Source organism: Rattus norvegicus, chromosome 16 (genome assembly GCF_036323735.1).
Source record: "Rattus norvegicus strain BN/NHsdMcwi chromosome 16, GRCr8, whole genome shotgun sequence".
Taxonomy (NCBI): Eukaryota; Metazoa; Chordata; class Mammalia; order Rodentia; family Muridae; genus Rattus; species Rattus norvegicus.
The window spans coordinates 58168520-58174519 of NC_086034.1; the positions used below are offsets into that span (position 1 = coordinate 58168520).

Genomic DNA, 6000 nt, shown 5'->3' on the forward strand with positions numbered 1-6000 from the left:
CCAATTTGTAGAAACTCTAGCTGTCTACTGGATGGAAGTAGGGACCCTGAATGTCCAGAAATCTCACATAGGATGGTCAGGGATGGCCAGTCTGCATATAGTGCATTTTTTTCTATGGAAACATGAACTGGATGAGATGGATGGAAAAAAACACAACACAAAATATCTATCATGTCACATGCCACTACTGTGCACAGGAGTGGCTGTGATCACAGCTCTTCTTTCTTCCACTGAAAAAATGTTCCTTAAGTGGAAAGCGGGTCTCCAAAGCAGGCAACGCTGCTACACAGGACAACCTGAAGGTTCAGAATCAGGCTCTTCTCAGGGGAATTCAAATCCAAGTTGTCCAAGTTGATACCAACTATCAGGATGAGTTTTTCACTTGGTGTGCCTGTTTCTGCCTCTCCAGTTCTGGGAATGAAGATGGTTTGGTATGCTCAGCCCTGGGCTTTGTTTTTGTTTTTGTTTTGTTTTGTTTTGTTTTGTTTTAATGAGGATAACAGCTAGGGCAAATTATAAACATTCTGTGGACAATTAGCTAAACATCAATGTGCGCGCATGAATACACACACAAAACGGGTATTAATGCGCAATACATAAACTAATTTCTGACTGTGGAAAACTCTAGACATAATGTCTTAGGATATTGTTGGGATCAAAGTTGTCAAGCCTTATCTCCTCTTTTAAGGGAATCCTGACTTAGGAAACCACACTCAGTCATCTGGGTGAATAGATCATTATTAAATAGCACAAGTGTAGAGGTAAATTTGGCAGGTTAATTTCAGAAGCATATTAAGTTGCCTTAACTTGATGCAGACCTTCTATAAAGTGGACAGCAGCAATTATGGACAGGGAAGACAAACCCAGAGGATAGATACACATTCTCTGATAAAGGAGGACATTTTGGGTGATACCTAGATGAGTTCTCAATCCCACTGCTTAACTTACGCTGTTTGTTTTTGTTCTTACTTGCTTTTTATTTTTCTTTTAAAAATTTATTAATTATATATAAGTACACTGTAGCTGTTTTCAGGCACACCAGAAGAGGGCATCAGCTCTCATTACAGATGGTTGTGAGCCACCATGTGGTTGCTGGGATTTGAACTCAGGACCTCTGGAAGAGCAGTCAGTGCTCTTAACCACTGAGCCATCTCTCCAGCCCTCTTACTTGCTTTTTAAAGGACTTGCACTGCAGTCACAAAATCTGACCCAAGTTACTATTAAATAAATAAATACTGCTGAAAATTGGAAAGACACTCTGATTTTTCCTTTTGGTTCAATATAAAGCAGCCATTAATTCCACCCGTGATTAGTGTCATCAGCACTCTGCCAGGGTGACAACGGCAGCCGTCACAGCCAATGCAAGAAACCCTCTCGCAATTATGATCAAAGGTAGCAATTCCAGCACCATGTTTCTTCCCACAAAAAGTAAAAGTAACAGGTGAGTTTTAAGGTTTATTACCTGATGTTATAGAAGAAAACGCCTGTTTTCAACCTATGACCCATCTAATTATGTTAAATATGAGCGGCTACCACTGCCCCAAGCAAAGTACTAGAACAAGGTGAACATCTAGACTATGGTATTCTCAGTATTCCCCCAGTAACATGACATCAAAATCCATATGCTGTGCCCACCAGGTGGACACTGGGAGGAAGGGCACCCCCTTGGCCCCAGAAGACAAGGTGGGGTTAAAAACTAGAATCTAAAAGCCAGCATGAGTTCAGGAAAGAAGAGGATTATCCCCACAGCTGTGGGAACAACCAATTAGAACCAACATGGGCTAGCATCTTTCTTTGTTGCGTATTGTTTAGCAAGTGTTTCTTAAGTGAAGTGAATTCCTGAAGGAAAGGTCATGGGGGTGTTCTCTCGGTGTTGCTGGTTGGTTCTCTGATCAGGGTCAGATCTGAAGAGAGAAGCCAGCATGCACATTTTCCTACTGTCCTACCATGTGTAGATAGGCTCTTCATTTCTAAGCTCACCCCAGAGATTCTCCCTTTATCTTTCCTCTCTTACAGGCAGATGCTCTTTACACATCAAGAATGAAAGAGAACACATGACAGCCTCTAGCTTGAAGCTGCAGCCTCAGATGGATACAGTCCTTCGTTAAGAAAACCCAAGGTTCCCAACAACATACAGCATCTACATCCACCCAGTAAAATGGAGACTCACAGCTCCCTGTAAGGACAGAGATGCACACTGAAGGGTACAATAAGAGTGGAGAAGACACACGACCCACACATTCAAAGCCAGTCTCTTAAACAAAAGCCACATTAATGCATAGTTTTTTTTTTAAGCTGATACTAATTCTTTACCAGTGAGAACGTTGTTATAAGGGCAGAGGAAGTCTTCAGAAGGTGACACCTAGCATCTAAAAGTGTCCATAAGCATGTAAAAAATAGTACTCTGTCTGCCTCCAGAGATCAGCACAGAGCAGTTAGGTTGTGGAGTAAGACAGGAAAAAAGAATAGATGAACTTGGGACTGTCCTGACTAGCTATTGTCTGCAGGGAATGAGTTCTCATTGTGTTTGGGTTGGAGAAGGTAGCACTCACATTTTCACAGCCATGGCTACCACTTCTAAGACAGGAACCAGCAAAGCAAAGGGTGTATGAGCATATGAACATAAATTTGTAGCTATATATGAAACAAAAATGCCCAGCATACATGCTTTTGATAATAAAATGGTAGCTCCATCTTCATGGGTCACAGTGCAGTCATCCCTTTGTGCACACAGCATTCGAACCATCCGTTAAGATTTGGCTTTACTTTCATACAGTAAACAACAACAAACTGTTCTTAAAACCCACCAAAAAGGTTTCCTAAATGCAAAAATAATTATAGACTCACTCTATAACTTCATTAATTAGTTTTAGGTCACCCAGTATCTGGTGCACTGGAAGGACCCAATCAATTTTCAGTGAAGGCATGAAGACATTTAGAAGACAGAGAAAACACGTTTCCCCAAATTGTTGGAACCATTGCCAAATACTTTACAATAAAAACACACTGAACATGAGTTAAAGCCACTCTAGGTGAGGGAACTGGACACAAGCTTACTGAAATGGAAGGCCACAAAGGGAAAGCACTTTGTTGGTTTTTGTTGTTGTTCAAGGTTTTATCGACATAGTTCTGAATACTTTCATAAAGGTTCAGAGTAAGTTAAAGATCTAATTCTGCTAAGTAAGTTGTTTAAGCCAACACAACGAGAGCGAAGACACACAGCTCCCTTAGCTTTTAGTCTTGTGGCAAAGCATTCCTCTGGTCCACAGTGCCAAACACAAAAGCTTAGGAACACATTCAACTGAGAAATTCCCTTTTGTTCTAACTATCGGGCATCTGAGGAGTCATCTATTAAGACACCAGACTCTTTGAAATCATGTCCATAATATGCCTGGCAAAAAAACGAAGCAAAGGACAGCATGACAAAGTTTCCAAAATTCTGTTCTGAAAGCTGGTCACTGACTGGTACCAAAATAAACCAGGAGATGGCTCTGAACACACACACACACACACACACACACACACACACACACACACACACACACACACACAGAGAGAGAGAGACAGAGACACAAAGACAGAGGCAGAGACAGAGATAAAGAGAAAGAGAGATAGAGACAGAGACAGAGAGAGACAGAGAGAAGGAGGGAGGGAAAAAGAGAGAGAGAGGGAGGGAGAGAGTAAATAAATGTAACAAAACATAAATCCATTAAGTAGGTTAGATATGAAAATATTTAGGGAAAATATTTTGGAAAAGGAGAAGAAATGGCCCATTAGGAGAGTCCTGGCTTAACGAGTCAGAAGAAATACCGTTGACCTGAACCAGAAGGTAGGAGAAGACAATTGCTGGTGTACAGCCATCTAGAAGGGAGAGGAGGTAAGTGGCCAGCCAAGGCAAACGGCTTATAGTGAAGAAACACCAGCTTTAAAACTCTGCAGACACTGCTTCAAGTGAACCAGAGACATGGACATTCAGGGTGAAAAATTCGACAGATTCTCAGACTTTTTAAATGCTCAAAGCTCCCAAGACTGTCCTCCTAACTGCCATTCCCCTTTCCGGACTCTTAACTCTTAAGCCCAGTGAGAAAAAACTGGAGACCGGAATCAAAAGGAGCTTTGCTGACAAGGTGAAGGTCATGGTTCAGCAAACTGAATCTACAGATACCAAGAAGCTCTAATCTGATCTTCAGAGTCAGGACATATCCCCGAAAGATTAAAATGCCTTAATGTAAATGACACTCACTCATGGGGGAAAGAGAGCCAGGGGCAGAGGAACCAGCTTGAAAATGCAGATACAAGTAAGGCTGCCTCCCGGATCCACTCCTGGCCAGCTGCCAGCGAGAAACTTTTAGCATAAGGAACTGGAAAATGTTCTTTTGAGCGGATATATCATTCCTTTTTTCTACTTTGGTGTGATTAGAATAAAAGAAAGATCTAATAGCACAAGGAGCATATAAGAAATAGAATGCTCTCCAACTGTACAGCTCCTAGGCAGAGAAACAAATAAAATGTTGCGCTTTGCTGAGAATATAAATATTAATATGGAGTAGAAAAGAAAAACATATTTTAAAAGTGTGCCTCAGGCAAGAGTGAAGTTTCAGGACAGACACATTTAACTACACAGCCCAAGCCCTAGATTCTGGTAACTCCATTCTAGCAAAGAACTCCATTCCACATGGATCTAATGCTTTAGTCCCAAGGGAGTCGTTACCTCAGTGTCTTTGAAGACAGTTTTTCACAGTTTGAAGTTTGGATCGGATTAACTCTCTTCCTTCTGGCATCTAGGCAGTTTCTAGTGTGAGTGTCATCTATGACTGCTCGACTTTTACAGAGCTCATTTCTTTGAAATAACTATAGGATTACCTTACACTGCATACTGCACATATGGGACAACAGAAGGCGGTCGATCCACGATCTGAAATGATGGTTTTATGGTATGCTAAGCTGAAGACTTCGTGAAATGAGATTAAAAGGCACGCCCAGAACAATTTATACTTAATACTGCACCCATTTACTTTAAAACACCAGTCCAGACCCTCCCCACCCCCAAGTGGGTCATTTTACCTGACATAACAAATCCAGAGCAGGATGGAAAAAGGCTTCGTGGTGATCCAAGTCTTGTTCCAAATTTAAACCAAGAACCCCAAGGGAGTGAAAGACGACTTCGGGGGACCACCCTCCTGCAGAGTGTGGAGGCGTGCTACCCTTCCAGAGAGAGATACCCAGGGTCCCCCAAAACTAAAGTGACTAGGAACACTTAGGGAGTCCCAGTGTCAGGCCCTATCCCCAAGTTCCGCGACCCGCGTGGCGGTTGCGGGATCTGCACGCCTCGAGTGAGAGTCAGCCAAGCCGCACCGGGGACCTACAAGAGGAGGAGGGTAGCAGCCCAAGGTGCAGGCCGTAGGCCGAGGGTCCGAAGCTGCAGTCCCTGCTCCCAGTGTCCCCGACGCTCGGCTCAGCAGTCGCTCAAAGCGTGGCCTGCGGGCAGCTGCACACAGCTGGACGCGGCCTGGACGCCCGCGCCCCACCGCTCGCTTCCCTGCTGGGGCCCTCGCGCACTCTCCGCAACTTACTGGGGCAGTGCCCTGGCTGCGCGACGGAGACGGGCACCAGCGGACGACCGGCTGCAGCGCTCTGCGGTTCCCAAGCTCTCGAAGGCTAGACGAGCTGCCGCCGTCTTCCAGGTCCGCGCAGACAGAAGCTCCCGCCGCCGAGCTGCAGAAGGCGGGCTGGGCACGTGGGCAACCCTCTGAGTAGAAGCGGAGGGGCGGGGCGAAGGGCGGGGCCGCGAGGGCGGGGCCTCGAGGGCAGGGCCGTTCCGCCCCTCCCTCGCGCTCGCGACCCCCTCCTGGAGCGCTCGTCCCCTCCAGGCACGCTGAGATTCCAGGAAGGCGGTGTCTAGCTCCGCGCCTCTGTAGGGTCAGGGCCAGGGTGTAGGCACACGTGGTTACAAGCTTGCTCGCTGGGTGGGTAGGTGGGTGGGCGTGGGTCCGAGACGCA

The 6000-nt window shown here is 45.3% G+C and overlaps 1 protein-coding gene across 3 annotated transcripts in view; it reads right to left on the bottom strand.

The window, feature by feature from the left end:
• The window catches only part of Slc7a2 (solute carrier family 7 member 2), a 58266-nt gene extending 52529 nt beyond the window's left edge, over nt 1–5737 (bottom strand). For 2 of the 3 annotated variants that reach the window (NM_022619.3, NM_001134686.2), the window contains 1 exon segment: nt 5574–5737. The gene's annotated coding sequence lies outside the window, so the exon portion shown is untranslated. 3 annotated transcript variants of the gene reach the window in all.
• Nucleotides 5738–6000: the final 263 nt, after the last annotated feature.